At 41.9% G+C, this 17766-nt stretch overlaps 1 long non-coding RNA gene across 7 annotated transcripts in view; it reads right to left on the bottom strand.

Moving 5' to 3' along the window:
- Positions 1-17766, bottom strand: part of LOC307214346 — a 331943-nt gene that overhangs the window by 18662 nt on the left and 295515 nt on the right. For 3 of the 7 annotated variants that reach the window (XR_013837949.1, XR_013837950.1, XR_013837952.1), the window contains 2 exons: positions 13761-13870; positions 12427-13281 (listed from right to left, as the gene is read on the bottom strand). The exons of 2 other annotated variants lie outside the window; for them this stretch is intronic. This is a non-coding gene — a long non-coding RNA (uncharacterized lncRNA). Of the gene's footprint in view, positions 1-8515; positions 8712-12426; positions 13282-13760; positions 13871-17766 lie in introns of those variants that run through there. 2 more of the 7 variants (XR_013837948.1, XR_013837951.1) reach the window with 2 other exon arrangements.

The raw sequence follows: 17766 nt of genomic DNA, 5'->3' as shown, positions 1-17766 counted from the left end.
AGAGGAAAGAGGGGCCAGCCTGTTTCCAGTCATTTTGGTTGTATTTCTGTAAAGTAGCTTTGAATTTCAGCTGCTAACTACAATAGTTGCAAAGAAATGGCAGTTGGCAGGAAGGTGCTCCAACTGTATATATTCCCCACCCGCCTCCCTTGGTGATGTCAATACAAAACAGAATACTGCCCCCTATATAAAAAGCCTAAATATTTCCCCGATACGTTTGTACTTATTTTTATTACTTGTACCTATATGTTACAACAAGAGGAGAGGACGTAATTTTATTTTTACACAAATCAGCTACTTAAAGTAAATTGAGATATATAGAATTTGCCAATGAAATGAATGATTTGATGTGAATAAAAGAGGTGGAGTGTTGTAAATCAGTACTGACAGCCAAATGGGAAAAATTGACAGAGTACTGTAATCACTCCCAACATCCACTGAAGTTATTGATCCAGAACCTCTATAATCCCCTTCACATAACACAAGCAATTTCATATAATACCTGTAATAACAGCGCATTCAAACTCAAGTAGCCATCAGAAGCTTTGAATCTAATGGTGAACAGGCCTCTGCTGCGTAAGTGTAACAACTAGAGCACACACACACAAAAAGCCAATGACTTCTGCCTTTCATAGGTAACGGCCTATGATAAGAGGTAGTTCAAAAGATAAACAGTGTCTAATGCCAAGGAAAATGAGCTATTAATTGCTTTGCTTGCTAAATATGTTGTAAAGGCCGAAAGCCCTAGGTGCAAAATTGAGAGAATGTAAACTGGATTTTGGGGACTGATAAAACTCCTTACTGTTATCCATATGGCAGCTATCTGATGTTAATTACAACAGAGGCAAGGCAGCTGAGAGGTATTTAGTTGCTGGGTCATTACATCCTTCCCAGGTGTCTCTCCCCTGAAATGTTCCACCCCTTTTTTTACAAGCTCCTTCTCTCACTGATGGATTATTCCAGAGCCTTATCAAAGCTTTGCCAGCTCCTCATTAATATATAGAGCAAGCTGCACTGTTCTATATATCATTGTCTTCTACTTGGGGAGGGCTAATCAGTCAACCATTATCAGTCAGTCAGCAGAAGGCAGGCAATCAGACCTGACAGCAAAGAATCATGGGAGATCAGGGAAGGTTAAATGAGGCTGACAGTTGTGATAATGATGATTATACTATAAATTAAGATATGATGATAAAGAAGAATAAAAGACACAATCTGAAGCAATATTTGGTTTAACATGTCTCTCTCTTTTTTCCGCTACTGTTAAATGGCCATAACATTTATCACGCTGTACAAGAACGGACATTTAACTACCATGATAAAATAGGACAGCATCAGATTGAAAACCCAACAAGTTGTGATTACTGTGTCAGGCACTTTTCCACTGGTTGAAAAACTAGAGATAGAGCATATGTTATAATCATTCATGCATTATTCTGTAGAATGAAAAGAAAATAGATCTATTTTAACAGTGTCTTTCAGCATCCTAGATAAAGGAGGAGAAAAGAGGAAATAGTTAATATTGCCTTCTGCTTATGAGATCATTTTTATTAACGAAACAATGGGAAGTTAAGCGATCGTTCTTCCATGACACCCACATTGGTGGATGTAACTATTTACTACTTAGCTGAGTCAGAGGTTATATGAAAGACGCTTGATTCCATATTGTGATTTCATCCTTATTGTGTGAAACAAGAATTAAAGTATTAATCAGCAAGTTTCTTTAAAAAAAAAAAAGTTTTTGATATCCAGTAAGACAGAATGAAGTTTCAGCAACTAAATGTAAATGGAGTTGTAGGTATCACAATTTATTCTGGACTTAGGCCTTTCTGAATCTGACACTGTGGCAGAGACGCCAACTCCTAGGGGTGTGGTTCATCTCCCCCCCAATAAAATATTTGAGGGGACCGGGGCCCCTCAAAGTTGATGGGCATTGCCATTCAAATGGTGTGCATGCACCACATCTTGTGACTGATTATGCAGGACAGAGCTTTATTATTATTATTATTATTATTATTATTATTACCATTATGATTACGATTATCATCGTTATTATTATCATCGTTATTATCTGACATGCACAGGATTGCTTTGTTAGCCTATAATCCGGTGCACACTTTACTGAGAGTAGGGATGGGTAAACCTGGCAATTTTGACTTATCTCTCTTATTTTCCAAAATCAAATTCAGTTCCCCATTTGTTTTTGCCTTCAAACAAACAAACAAACAAACAAAACCTCATGAATATTCCTCTGCATTTTTGTGCGAATTTCCCCCCAATAAACACATATTTGCATGCTATTTTACCTAACAGACACTTTTTTTACAACACAGTTCCCCCCTAATATAGTGCATTTTTATGTCATTTTCAACGAATATATGCATTTGTATGGACCCTTTGTGAATTTTTGTCCCAATTACTTGGCTGGAGAACTGCACTGCAAAATTCAGAGAAATGTGACTGGGTGTATTTTGGCATACGCATTGTCTTGCAAAATGTGAATTAAGAAGACTCACGTTTAAATGTGAACTGAATCATATTCCCTCATCCCTTCCCTCCTGAAAGTAAACCCAACTGAATACAATGGGCCTTACCTCTTAAGTCGTGCATAGAATTGCGCTGTTACCATACCATACCACTAAAGGACTCTAAATTCTGTGTTATCCAGGTATGTGTCCAATGTGCAATGGCAACAGAGTGTCCATAAGAACAAAAACAAGTATTATCTTCAAACACTTTGTAGATTGATGTTCAGTTCAACCTGAGATGCTAACATCTAACTGGTTTATTTATTTCTCTTATGGGAGGGGGTGATTTCCTGAGATCTTTGGATGAAGGGCAGTATATAAATTTAAATGCTGCTGCCACTACTGCTGCTGCCAATAATAATAATAATAATAATAATAATAATAATAATATATCCCACCTTTTTCCCTGACAGGACTCAAGGTGGCTTCTCAACCTTGACTCGCTTTAGATACGCATGTGCAGATTCATATCTACAGTAGAGGTGTGTGTGTGGGGGGTGTATCTATCTCTCTATCTCTCTATCACCTATCTATCTATATCTATCTTCATTATATAACAGGGGTGCCAACTGAGTTGAAAAAACCTGCCCTGCTGTTGTGCCTTTAACATCAGCTTCATCTGCAGAAAGCGGTTGATGAAGCTTTTAGCTACATAGAGATTTATCATTATTATCTGCTATCTGCACCTCAAATTTAAAAGCAGTGAAGCAGAGGATAGTTGGAAACTTGGCGATTCTAATATATAATTCTTTATTTTCACAACATATGTTTCTAAAGGTTGTCTTGGCAAGCTTGCATCTTATTTACCAACACAATTCCTTGAAAACTTTTTTTTTTTTTAAAGATTGCTAAGGCTATAACATAATTTGGAAATGTTCAGTTTCCTTATTTGATAGTTGCCCTATAGAACCTCAGCTATTAAATGTGCAGTTTTTGAAAAAGTTTATTACTGGCAAGGAGAAAAAAGTCACAGTCATGAGTGAGATTATCTCAAGAGCATCAACCAATCTTATGCAAAACAAATTAAGGAATGAGGTTTGCATGTCTGTATCAAAACTACACCTGAGCTATCCTGCTCTAGTTGCTCAGAGACTTAGGTGATGCGGCCTGCCTAAGTGCCTAGACAAATAGAGAGAAATATTTGCTGTGATTACGACGATTACCTTTTTCCACCGCGACTGATTCAATGGAAATAAAATCAGAGCTATTTTGTAGCCTATATGTATACTGTGTGTTTGTGTGTGTGTGTGTGTACACACACACACACACACAATCCAGCTGACTGCTGTAGTATTGTTTTTGATAGGGGGAAAGGCCTATTGTCTAATGGCACTTTAAAACAGTATTTTTTCATTATTTGAACAGTTGCATTTACCCGAGAAGTGAAAATTACACATGTTCCCCTCATATAGATGCTGAAAGGGAAGAACGTGGATTAGTTTATAAACCTGCCAGCCTGGAAATACTGTGCAACCACCACACTCTGCTTTTACCGATTTACTCTTCTGCAAGACCAAAAAGCATGATTATAGGGCAAGACAGGAAAGTGGGGGGGGGGGAATATATCAAAGCATTTGAAAGCAATGGGATTTGAGACATTAACTGTAGCACAGCACACCCATAACACAATTTATTTGCTCTTTTCTGAAATGAGATGTAAACACTGGACACATTATGCTGCTTTAGTCCTAAATAGATAGCGCCTGAATGAAGATGTTGATTTTTTGCCTTGCTGTTTCCCCTTTAAATTTCCATTTTACGAGATTGTTAACCATAAGCACAGCCCAACGGCTCAAGTGCATTTCTGCCTACTTAGACCAGTGCAAGCTTATGCTGATGTGTCAGTCAGATGATCACTCTCAACTGAATTTTATTTGGAATCTATCTTCTCCCCACCCTCTCTTTCAAAGAAGGGGGAAAGCGAGTCACCAGTGTGATATGGGATAGTGTAATCCACCTGCTAGATTACTGAGCTGATTCACACATTCAGGTTCAGTAGCACTTGATATCTCATCTGCAGATAAACGTGTGAACTACCTGAGTTGCTAAGTACTGTGTATAAAGTGATAAAGTGAGCTTATATGAAATCCCCTTCTGCAGCATGGGAGTAATAATCTTATCTCACATAGTTGTTGTGGGAGTCGCTGGTTTAAAAACAATAACCATAAAACTGCTTGAGCACTTTAAAAGTGCCTTCTAATTGAGAAATATAATAGGTGCCATCTCTGCCATCTTTCTGGCACTTATTGAAGAACTTCCCCTTTCTACAAGCCTTTTAAGCAGGGAGCTTTCCCTATCTGCATCTGTATTAGTTTTGGTATTGTTTTTAACATCTTTTTATTGTTTTATCACTTGTTTGCGCCCCTTGGATGCTTTGGGAGGAGGAGCAAGACAATCAATCAATCAATCAATCAATCAATCAATCAATTCATTGTGGTCCTAGATTCGTTTCCTCCTCCCCTCTTCTAAAAGTCAGGTAGTTGTTTATTTCCTCAACACCTGACGGGGAATAGTTGCAGTCACCTTCAAAGGTAGCTCCAAGTAGAGCACATTGCAGTAGTCCAAGCGGGAGATAACCAAAGCTTGTACCACTCTGGCAAGACAGTGCGCAGGCAGGTAGGGTCTTAGCCGGCCTACCAGATGGAGCTGGTACACAGCTACCCTGGACACAGAATTAACCTGCAGTTCCATGGACAGATGAGAGTCCAAAATGACTCCCGGGCTGCACACCTGCTCCTTCAGGGGCACAATTACCCCATTCAGGACCAGGGAGTCCCCCCCACCTGCCCATCCCCTATCCCCCCAAAACAGTACTTCTGTCTTGTCAGGATTCAGCCGGGTGGCGTGGTGCCTACCGGTGCCTGACTACTGCATTACTCTCAGGAGACACAGATGGCTTGGGCCCACAGCAGGCCCCACAGTAAGTACCACCCCCTGGGTGAGTGGCACCCAGTGAGCACCGCCCCCGCCCCCTAGCTAAGCTGTGTGTGTTAAAAATGTTTTTTATGGGGGGGGGGGAAATCCACCTTTCCACCTGGGGCTGTCTTTTTTCAAAAAACAAAGCAAAGCCAAACTTTTTTTCTTTATGCAAGCTGCTAGGAACTGACAAATTGACCAGCCAGGGAATAGGCTTCCTTAGGAGGCTGTGGACTCTCCTTCATTGAAGGTTTTTAGGCATCTGCCAGGGATGCTCGAGTGGAGATTCCTGCCTTGCAGGTGGTTGGACTAGATGACTCTTGGGGACCCCAATTCTACATACTACATACTACAATACTACTAACTACAACTAATCCAGAATGCGGCAGCTAGACTGGTGACTGGGGGAAGCCGCCGAGACCATGTAACACCGGTCCTGAAAGACCTACATTGGCTCCCAGTACGTTTCCGAGCACAATTCAAAGTGTTGGTGTTGATCTTTAAAGCCCTAAATAGCCTTGGTCCAGTATATCCGAAGGAGCGTCTCCACCCCCATCATTCTGCCCAGACACTGAGGTCCAGCGCCGAGGGCCTTCTAGTGGTTCCCTCACTGCGAGAAGCAAAGCTACAGGGAACCAGGCAAAGGGCCTTCTCAGTAGTGGCACCCGCCCTGTGGAACGCCCTCCCACCAGATGTCAAAGAGATAAACAACTACCTGACATTTAGAAGACATCTGAAGGCAGCCCTATTCAGGGAAGTTTTTAATGTGTGACATTTTAATGTATTTTTAAACTTTGTTGGAAGCCGCCCAGAGTGGCTGGGGAAGCCCAGCCAGATGGGTGGGGTACAAATAATAAATTATTATTATAATTATTATTATAACGGTTCCCTTATGGAAAATTTTCCCGCATGCCTCTGCAACAAAAGATCACTGCCAGGGCCATAGCTAGGGGGTGGTGAGGAAGGCCCCCGCCAGGGGCGCAGGCGAGGGGCAGTGGCGCAAAATTGGCTAAAAAATATGTCCATATATATGTCTATAAATAAAAATATCAATTAATGTGCGAGGAATTGAAGTGTGTGAGGAATTGAATGGGTGGAAGGGGGTTATTGGAGGAGAGGCGGAAAGAAGAGCTATTTTGTCAATAATAATAATAATAATAATAATAATAATAATAATAATAATAATAATAATTTATTTATACTCCGCCCACCTGGCTGGGCTTCCCCAGCCACTCTGGGTGGCTTCAAAAAATATATATTAAAATACTGTAATACGTCAAACATTAAAAGCTTCTCTAAACAGGGCTGCCTTCAGATGTCTTCTAAAAGTCTGGTAGTTGTTCTCTTTGACATCTGTTGGGAGGGCGTTCCACAGGGAGGGCGCCACTACCAAGAAGGCCCTCTGCCTGGTTCCCTGTAACTTGGCTTCTTGCAGTGAGGGAACCGCCAGAAGGCCCTTGGTCCTGGACCTCAGTGTCCGGGTAGAACGATGGGGGTAGAGACGCTCCTTCAGATATACTGGACCGGCTAGGGAGTGCAATCTGGTCGTTTCTGCCAGGAGTGCAAGATCACCTAGCTATGACTCTGATCACTGCCCCTGTCTCTGTCTCTCCCCAGCAGTCAGTTAGCATTCCATGACTCCTGAGCATTCTCAGATATCATTGGACAGTTATTGGTTCCCCACCCCCCACCCCCCGCACTTGCAAAACTCCAAACAGGGCTGCAAAATTGGCTCCACCTGTGTGCTTTTCCTGCACTGACCTCACGGCTGCCTCCCCTCCCCCTCTGCTTCCTGGTAATCAGAAGCAACCAACTGGAGGTGAGGTGGCCATGCCAACTGCTATTGTCTGTTTACGGAAGGTAGAATCCAAGCCCCTCCCCACAAAATAACTAAAAGCATTTCTATTTGCTTACAAAAAAATTTTTTTGAAAATATATCCTACTGTAAAAATATAAAATAGAATTTTACCCTCCCTGAGAATTTGCGTCAGGTAAGTGTGTTCCTTCCCTCGCCTCCCCATTGTCCCCTTCTGCTGAACACATTCCTTGCGTCAAATGCCCATGCAGATATTTACATAGTTAATCCAGCACCGCGCAGTCTTCGGCTTGCAAGGTTCACATGGCAAAGAAGTGACCCCAAAGAAATGCACGTCTGCCTCATTTGGTTGTTAACGCCATCCATTTCCACAATTGTGCTGTGCAGAAGCATAATACTAATAATTTGGGCGAATTGAAAAACAGCTAACTGAGACTCATTTGCAGACATGCAGTTGGATGTGGGGGAATTTATCATTTTGGGGGGGGCAAGACTCTGCTATTGATGCCTAGGAAGCCGCCGCCGAGAGACGTATCTTGTTCCTCCTTCCATTTATTAACTTTGTTTTGTTCACCTGAGCCGAGTACTGTGTTAGACTCTGAAAAACCACAGCTGTACAGGTAGCTACAGAAGAGTGAATGAGAGAATCTCTCCCCCCACCATCCACCTCCCCAGGCAGGTTCTGCTCCCTGCAGAAATGATTTGTACCTCTGGCTGATTGTCACCAACAGAAAATGAAAAATAGGAACATTCAATGCAAAGTAATGTGTTCTGTACAATTACTGGATTAATAATTTTATTCCATTACTATGTGGGGACATCAGGTTGAAGATCTGCAATTCTGGTATATTTCTAAGCGTCCTGTTAAGAGAGTGAGCAAGGGTCAGGAAACTTAATTATGCCATAACTAGATAGAAATTGCCAAGTGATAAAAAGAAACATCCAGCCAGATTCAGCAGGAAATTACAGCTTTAATAATATAGCATAATGCCTACTTCTATACAATTATTGGAGAGACCGTGAACGATTTTAAATAACAGGCTTGGGTTTCCAGTAACGACAGGGGGGGTGGGGGAGCCTGAAAATGACATTTTGAATTTTCCTGTAAATATTTTTCTGTTAAAAAGGCATTATTACATGATCAAAACTCTTACATTTAATCTGGGACAGATAATGTAAACAGATTAACATTTTAAAAGGCTAAGGTGGTGGTGGTAATTATTCATAATGTTATTTATCCCTGTCCAAACTCACCCTGTACAATTGTATCCTTGTTCCTCCGTGGTTAGGTTTTTGATATGATTTTAACTGTAGAAGTAATACACTGAACTAAATCTTTTTTCTTTCTTTTTTCTTTTTTTAAACCTGAGCATTAAGTAAGGCTGTATGGCCTCACTTTCTTTCCTCCATGAGACACTGTTTGTGATGATATTTATCTCCAAACTGTATTCCTGCAAAGTAGGCAGATACAAATGAATCAAAGATGCACTTTAATGTGGATGCGCAATATTGTCTTATACTTCTCAGATCAGCAAAGATTAAAGTGTGCTTGGCTTGTGTGCATATGTGTGTTTGTGTGTAAACATACTTATATACATACATATATAATGAAATATTAATTTATTATTCACTCTAAGCCAAGACATATTCATTTAAAATATTAAACATCATATATGTAAACATGCCACATGCTCTAAAGGTCCTTTGCAATTTGTGTGGATATGTGTGTGTCCATTTATTTCTAATGTAAGGAGGAAAACTCATTTCTAGTGCAACCCAGGAGAGCTCTGCATTTCATTTTGTATTCTGTGGATGCAGATTAATCAACCTGACTCCGTTACCCAGGGCTAGCCATTCCGTCTAGAAATCTGCATATCTGCATATTACTGTTCTTCCCTGAATTTAATTTCCTACAGGAGCTGATATTAATCACTCTGTTTAAACAGAGGGGATTTGGAGTCTATACAAATACAACATTTTTTTGTGGAACCTTTTTTCCGCTATATATTTTTTTATTATTTAAAGAGACAATTGCTTAGTATGCTATATCTAACTATAGTAGATTTATTCTTTACTTAATAGATCTGGTGCCTACTTGCTTACACTTGAATAATTAAAACATAATACCGCAATAAAAATGGCACTGATGCCTTTATGGGCAGCTCAGTTATTTTCTGGTTGCCAGTTACATGCATCTAAAGTGAAAGTTAGCAAACAATGCACACCGCCTACAGAATCCGCAACTGACATAATGTGTGCATGCTTTGCACTCTAGAGTCTGTGTCAAAGGTAAAATGTGAAGCTAATCTGAGGGTTCAATTCCATCCCCACACAACTCAAGAGGACTTACATCTGTGTAAGATGTGTGTAGGGTTGCACTGCAGGAGGGACTTCTACGAAATGTTGTATGGCTCTTGACTTTTATTTATGTCCCTCATTATATTAGGTGTGTGTGGAGAGAGTGCTTTCATTTTGGAAAGACCCAGGGGAGAGGCATGGGGCCCCGGGGGCGGGGTTAGCACACCCTTCTTCATAATTTCTCCTGCAGAATCTCCGTCAATGAAGGTCATTCCCCAGGGGGAATTAGCCTGGCCTCAGCTCAGGTGTGTTGTTGTTGTTGTTGTTGTTGTTGTTGTTGTGTAGTCATTTAGTCGTGTCCGACTCTTCGTGACCCCATGGACCAGAACACACCAGGCACTCCTGTCTTCCACTGCCTCCCGCAGTTTGGTCAAACTCATGCTGGTAGCTTCGAGAACACTGTCCAACCATCTCTTCCTCTGTCATCCCCTTCTCCTTGTGCCCCCAATCTTTCCCAACATCAGGGTCTTTTCCAGGGGGTCTTCTCTTCTCATGAAGTGGCCAAAGTATTGGAGCCTCAGCTTCAGGATCTGTCCTTCCAATGAGCACTCAGGGCTGATTTCCTTAAGAATGGATAGGTTTGATCTTCTTGCAGTCCATGGGACTCTCAAGAGTCTCCTCCAGCACCATAATTCAAAAGCATCAATTCTTCAGCGATCAGCGTTCTTTATGGTCCAGCTCTCACTTCCATACATCACTACTGGGAAAACCATAGCTTTAACTATACGGACCTTTGTCGGCAAGGTGATGTCTCTGCTTTTTAAGATGCTGTCTAGGTTCGTCATTGCTTTTCTCCCAAGAAGCTGGCGTCTTTTAATTTCGTGACTGCTGGCACCATCCAGCTCAGGCGTAGTTCCATTTATTTCAAACTCTGCTCATCCTGGCAGATCCTGCATTCGGATTGCTCCCTAACACAGCATTCCAAATTATAGGAAGCCAGCATAAGTTATACCTAGGTAAATTACACCCATGTAACATATTCCTATTCCAAACATTATTCAGTTTAAGGGCTGAGCTGGGCTGAGCATAGCAGAGGGGAAACAAGCCTTTAAAAAAGAGTTGCAAGATCCTGTGACAGAGCTATACAGAGTTTGGAATAGGGGGAAATCTCCCCATGCTCTCCTCCCTCACAGAATGCCCCTCTTTTGGTAGTTATCCCAGATTTGGCTATGCTCAGATGGAGAACATACACTAGTTCGGATGGTATCTCCAACTGAGCCAAGATGAGTGACTCAGCCAGAGATCCGTCTATTCCTAATGTGCTATGCTTCTACATTATTATTATTTTTTGCTGCTGCATATAAATTAGGGGAGTTGATTGTGTATTTTATTAATGTTATTACTATATTAAAATTGGTTTCAACTTCCTTATAGGGACAACATACCCTGAAAGGCAGGTTAAAAAATAACAACAAACAACCCCTTTTAATTTAAATATATAAACAAACAAACAAACAAATTACAAAGGAGGCTGATTTGCACTCCGCAAGGTGTGAACGAGAAAAGTACAGTGGTACCTTGGGTTAAGAACTTAATTCGTTCTGGAGGTCCATTCTTAACCTGAAACTGTTCTTAACCTGAGGTACCACTTTAGCTAATGGAGCCTCCCACTGACGCTTTGCCACCGCCGCACAATTTCTGTTCTAATCCTGAAGCAAAGTTCTTAACCCGAGGTACTATTTCTGGGTAAGCAGAGTCTGTAACCTGAAGCATCTGTAACCTGAGGTACCACTGTAAACATAAACCACACTCCAGAACAAGCTAGTCTAACAATCAACGGGATGAGTTTGTTGCTATTAACTTAATTTCTATTGGGTTGGAGATAGAATACTGGACGCTTTACTAGACGCTTTACTAGAAAGCGAAATGATTTTTCTCCCCTCTGGAAGTTGAATTGTAAGGCTCCAACCAAACACACGCAGTACCATTTCTACACTGAAGTCTGTCTTGTGGAAACAGGCCGTGTTCCAAATTGCAACGTGGTCCCACCGGAGGACTTTTCACTGATGCAAATGGCCTGCGTGAATGTCCCTAGAGAAGCCACCCATTCCTTTTACGTAATAGCGATGCACCCAGGTAAAAGGTTCCTTTGAGTCCTATAGCAGATCCCCTCTGTGTGCAGCTGTGTTAGCAGTGTTCAAGAAGGGTGAATTGTGCACTAATTCTGAAAGAATGCAGTTCGAAAGCAGTTTCCTGCACAGCGTTCGGGGGGGGGGGGGAGATTGAGTTGCTGTTCCATGGTTCTTTGGAACCTGGATGTGGTACTAGGATCCATAGGAGCCAGCTCCTAGGAGCTGTGGTCCCCCCCCTCCAATAAAATATTTGAGGTGGCCACCCCCCAAAAAAGATGATGGGCACTGCCATTCAAATGATGTGTGCACACTACACCATGTGATTGATTATGTAGGCATTGCTTACCTGCCCCCCCCAATATTTTATTCAAGTTGGCACCCCTGCCAACTTAACTATGTGTAAGGTTCTTTTTGGTTTTTTAGGGAAGGGGGGGTTGTAGCATTACCTCTTATTTGTAAGTAGTGTTGAAAATCATATGATTGAAATAGAGTGGTACCTCGGGTTACAGACGCTTCAGGTTACAGACTCTGCTAACCCAAAAATTGTACCTCGGGTTAAGAATTTTGCTTCAGGATGAGAACAGAAATCGCGCGACAGCAGCGGGAGGCCCCATTAGCTAAAGTGGTACCTCAGGTTGAGAACAGTTTCAGTTTAAGAACGGACCTCCAGAATGAATTATGTTCTTAACCCGAGGTACCACTGTATGAGGTTTAAACCTTCAAAATAAGCAAAGAAATAAATATAATCAAGCCATCTCCTACCAACATCTCACCTTCCAGGGTTCTATTTTTGGTCATGCTAAAGCAGGCATCCCCAACCTTCGGCCCTCCATATGTTTTGGACTACAGTTCCCATCATCCCTGACCACTGGTCCTGTTAGCTAGGGATCATGGGAGTTGTAGGCCAAAACATCTGGAGGGCGGAAGGTTGGGGATGCCTGTGCTAAAGTGTGAGGGAGTGTTAGGAACTGACTGCTGCGTTAACGTCTGTGAAGGCTTCCTGTTTGATGGTCAAACTAAAAGTAACTTTACAGGCTCACTTAAAAAAGTAATTGGATTGTATAATAGGCACTTGTATGTGACTGGATTTGCTTTGAAAAAACATGCAATTTTTTTTTGAATTTCTTATCAAAGGCCCTTATAGCTCTATGAAAGGATTATTTTGGTACTGATATCATTCAATTTTGAACAGCTATGCTACTATATTTTCTTTGCCTGTTGTAAATCACAAGGGTATCACCCCAGGCAAATAATGGCTTAGCCTGTTTATCTGTCTGTGTTAATAGCATTTTATTTGAAGTCTTGAAATGTGCAAGTGGCTTTAAAAAGGCACTATTACACAACTTCGTGTTTTATTGCAAAATGACACGGTCCGGTTTCATTTGTTTTGCTCTGAAACCTTAATGTTCTGTGCTGTCAACATTTCAGACGTTTTCCATTCAAAGTTGAGCAACATCCTCTTGAAACTAGACCCTGTCTGCTGGAGGCAACAGGGAGTACTTAACTTGTAACAATATTGTTTCGAAGATTACTAGTGTGGTTTTCAATGGTGGAGCGCTTTCCGCCATTATTTGTTGTGTTGCCAGCTTGTCTGAAAAGGAGAAGATTAGGTTAAATTGCCTTTTTTCTAATTAACACAAACTACCTGTCTACATTTGTTCAGAAGCTAGTGCATATAGAAAAAATTCAAGACATGTATGCTGTTGCTTATGATGCTCCAAACACTAACAGTTTTATTGGGCAAAACTGTGGTTTTCTATTTTAACTTGGCACAAGGAATAGCAGGTCCGTTCGTCAGGGATGATGCAAGTTGTAGTCCAAAACATCTGAAGAATACCAAGACACTAGACTGGGGAAGGCTGAACTAGATGATATTATTAAATAATTTGTTGGGCTTCTGAGAATTGTTAAGATACCTTTGGAGCTCCAGGAACATGTCAGATATAACAGGAAACATTCAATATACACCCATAAGACTTAGGTGTGTATGCACTCCTCCTAAACCTTTCTTTCTTTTTGCAGCGGGGGGGCGGGAGATTAAAAGCATTCATTTTTAAAATTTTAAGTTACCCATGGTTCCTTGTGATGCCCAAAGTTGGGGAATTGTGGTTTGTTAGAACAAGCCCAAATCAGAAGGTGGTTTCAGATCCTGGCTTCTTCTCAAGTCATAGTTTGGGACCCTACAGGAGAACAACAAGAATCTTACTACTTGGGCAAGCCTAGTGGTTTCTTGGAACTCAAAGGACTGACTCTGGAAAATATTTGCCATGCAAAACCTAACCATCATCAATCACATGAGTGTTGCCCAGATAACCATTCACCCCATCAGGAGGCAGGACCATGTGTTCAAATTTGGTGAACTAGCATGCTTATTTCAAATGACATCTGAGGGTATGTCTACTCAAAAGTACTGATCAGGAAGTGCTTTATGATTTTAGATTGGTTTATTTTGATCATAATTGATACTTCCTAACCATCTTTGGAATAGTAGTCATGCGGAATTCTGAACTAGCAGATCACAAGGAGTAAAATAAGTTTCAGACCGTAGCAAATAGAGTAGGAGCAAGCTACACTTTCTATATGGATGTTTTGGTATGTTACACTGTGTAGAAATAGTACCAGTTTCATACTCTGCCAGAATATTGCTATGACACTCTGAACTATGGGTTTCTTCTGTAAGCAACTTGATAAAAGAGAGGGGTAAATGTGAGGCAAATTACTACAAGTAAATATATTGCGTAAACCTGGAGAAATGTGGATCACGATGTTTCTTTGATTTAAGTCTTACACAGCAACAATTCTTTTTATTTATTATACCGAGTGTCTGGAAAAGTGCCTAATCTCCAGGAATCTGAGTACTGGAGATGTATGTCAGAAGAAAAGATAATTGATAGTAAATGTCAAATATTAAATCTTGATCTAGTTATTACCCAGCATATTAGCTATGTAAGAAGCTTAACAATTACAGCTGTGATTGACTAGGTGGGATCCAAAATCCTAAATATCAACTGCCAGAAGGGATAATTATAACACATTAGCACCTGCATGCTTAGACAAGATTGACAACTACCGTCTAACATCTGCTTAATATCACTTTCATACTTTTCACATTTTTCCTCCTTTTGAAAGGAGTAACAAAGATGTTATTGAAAGATAACAATAAGTCATCATTTGTGTTGCACATGCAGTCGATTACAGTTGTGTGTTGTGTTTGGCCATGTTCTGCCACTAGCTGATTTTGAAATTAAATAAGGAGCGTTAAACCGGGTTTCTAAGAGATTAGGCAGCTATCGTTGTGGTGTGTTTTCTAACAAAATGTGCTTGTCAGCTGGAATCCTCTGAAACTGCAAAGTGCAGAAGCCTACCCTTCAACAGGCTGGATGAAGCAATCCAATTTATAAGGTCTGCAGAAAAATGGCTCATAATCTCATAATTAAAACAAGAGCAGATTATCTAATTGGAGGTGACCAAAGTTTAAGGACCGCTGTATTTGAGTACCAGAAGCAACTCTCCTTCACAGATGAACCTTATTTAGGCTTGGTAGTGGATTTATCTACAGAAATGTACCTGTAGACATGGAGCCAAAGAGTCAGTGGGATAAAGGAGAATAAATCTTATTTTTCAGAATAGAGGGCAATGCAAATGGAAATGAATACAGAAATACCAACATCCATACCAAAATCACATGCTCGCTGGCCCAAAATGGCTTGGATTTTATGACCAGGAAGCTAGCTGCAAAAGAATAAATCAGTTTCTAGAGTGGGGATGATCTTTCTTCTTTCATTTGAAAGCAAATCTCTGCACCATAGGCATTGCATTGTCATCTGATTTGGGAAGAGATTGGCTTCTGCACCAGTGCTTTTGTTTATCCAAAAGTCTGCCTTCCAAGGGTCATTTCACATGGCCTTGTGTATATTGTAGTGCCTTCATAACAATAACAGTTTGCATAGTTGTATACATGAACTAAGCACTTGCTAATTAATCTGATTGTGGTTCGAGCACCCGACCCCCGCAATGTGGAATGAATACACAAGGACATGTGATATAAGGTTAATGGGCAAGAAAAGGCCACAACTTTATTGATTACAGCAGTGAAAAGGTATTGGCTTAGGCATTGGATGTCTAAAACAAGGGGGGTTTATTCACCAGTAGGTGGAGCCTGTTGATGCTAATCCAACTATAGGCTCTCCCCTGATGTCACCGAGGGTCGTGCCATGGCCTCCCGCCAAGCAGGCATCGGACAGAGTACACGACCACCAGATTCCTTTAATGGAATACCAAAAAATTGAAGGCATAGGCGATGGCCACACCTAGCCCTTCGACACACCACAACACATTATTCCAATGCCTAACCTAACCACCAATACCACGAAAGTTGTGACGATTGCTACGAGGTAGGCGAAAAAACCAAAAAGCCTAATGCCAGATGGAAAAATTCCTACCAGGCCCCCTGGACAACCAGGGCAACCAACCTAAGGTCCATAGCAAGGCCAAGGAAAACTAAGACCCTGAGCTCAAAGGGAGTGGAGGGTGGGTGACTTGTGACGGAACGACGGAGAATGAGGCCGAGGAGGGGCTGGCACCGGAGCATATAGGCTGCTGTAAACGCCCACTTGGAGGCACCTGGTTGGGTGCCTGCCGATGGGCATGGGCGCCAGCCAGGTGAGAGGGGGAGGCAGGGGGCTAACGCCCCCTGCTAGGGGCGGAGCTCGGGCTCCCGCCCACAACCACTCCCCTCTCTTCCAGGGAGGAGAGTCTTTGTTGTTGGAGCCTGTGGGGCAGACATCCTGATGCAGCTTACGAACTGTTCATTGGAAAAGGAAGCTTCACTCTCAAGTCAAAAGGCTTCAGATATAGTTCAGTCTCTAAAGCAGGGGTAGGCAACCTAAGGCCCATGGTCCACAAGCGGCTCACAGGGGTCGTTTAACCAGCCCCCGAGCCACCCCTGAACGAGCCACCTGCTTGGTGAGCCCCCGCGCACTGTGCTAAACCAGCGCAGTGTGGTGCGAGGACTCACTTCCACGGTGCCGGAAATCACATCTGTGCATGCCCAGATGCTGGAAATTGTGTCTGCGCAGATGCAGATGCCAGAAATTGTGTCTGCGCAGACGCTGGAAATCGTGGCCGCGCACGCTCATGCATGCGCACAATCCGGCCCACAGAGGGATCTCCGCTGGAGTGAACCGGCCCAGGGAAGGTAAACCTTGCTAACTCCTTCTCTAAAGCTAACCAGTTCTGGGGCTGACCTGCACCAAGAATGAAGACCACCTGGAGTCTCATACACACTACCCTGAGCTCTTTGCAGGAAATGTGAGACATACACAGGCCGCAAATGAACAGAGATAAAGTTGTGTGACACCAGTCCATGAAAGATGAAATGTGAAAGGAAAATGTTGTGAGTTAAAATATCACCAGGTATATGATTAAAGAGATCCACTGTGTATTTAGTCCAGAGGGAAGGAGTATCCTCTGGACTTGCTGGATGGGACGAGTTGCCCTGCTTCAGTTGTAAAATTGCCGGGGACAGTTAGTGCATGCTTATCATTTCTTCTTACTCTGCACGTTTGTTAAATAAACATGTTTTCACAAAGTCAGCCTAAGTATCCAGCAATGTCAGATCTCCAAAAGAAAGTGACCTGGAAAGGCATTCCCAAACTTCCACTAATATGGGGGTACAAGAACTAAACAGTCTCTGTGTTGTTAAGCAGAATCTAAACAACACGTGAATTAATATGGCCTGCTCCTACAAGACCTAAAACTTTATGTAAGCTGTGAAGACAATTGCATTGTATATGGATATGGCAGCACTGTATATGGCAGCAGTGATAAAACCTTTTAAACCTTCAACAGTGAGCCAGTTCACATACATATGTTCAAGAACTTGATGATTGTTGCAGTCTGGATTTGTGAATGGGCCATAACAGATCAAACAACATGGATACGCCTCTCATTTCTCCTTAGATCACCACAAACATCAATTGACACACTCAGCTGAAAGCCATCAGTATTGATTGATTAAAGGATGAGGAACTGAATGACACTCAGGAATGTGTGAGTAACAGCCCCAGACGTGTGA

Source organism: Podarcis cretensis (genome assembly GCF_951804945.1).
Source record: "Podarcis cretensis genome assembly, chromosome: 4".
Lineage (NCBI taxonomy): Eukaryota > Metazoa > Chordata > Lepidosauria > Squamata > Lacertidae > Podarcis > Podarcis cretensis.
The sequence above is the reverse complement of the archived record's forward strand: the minus strand, read 5'-3'. Positions and strand labels throughout refer to the sequence as shown.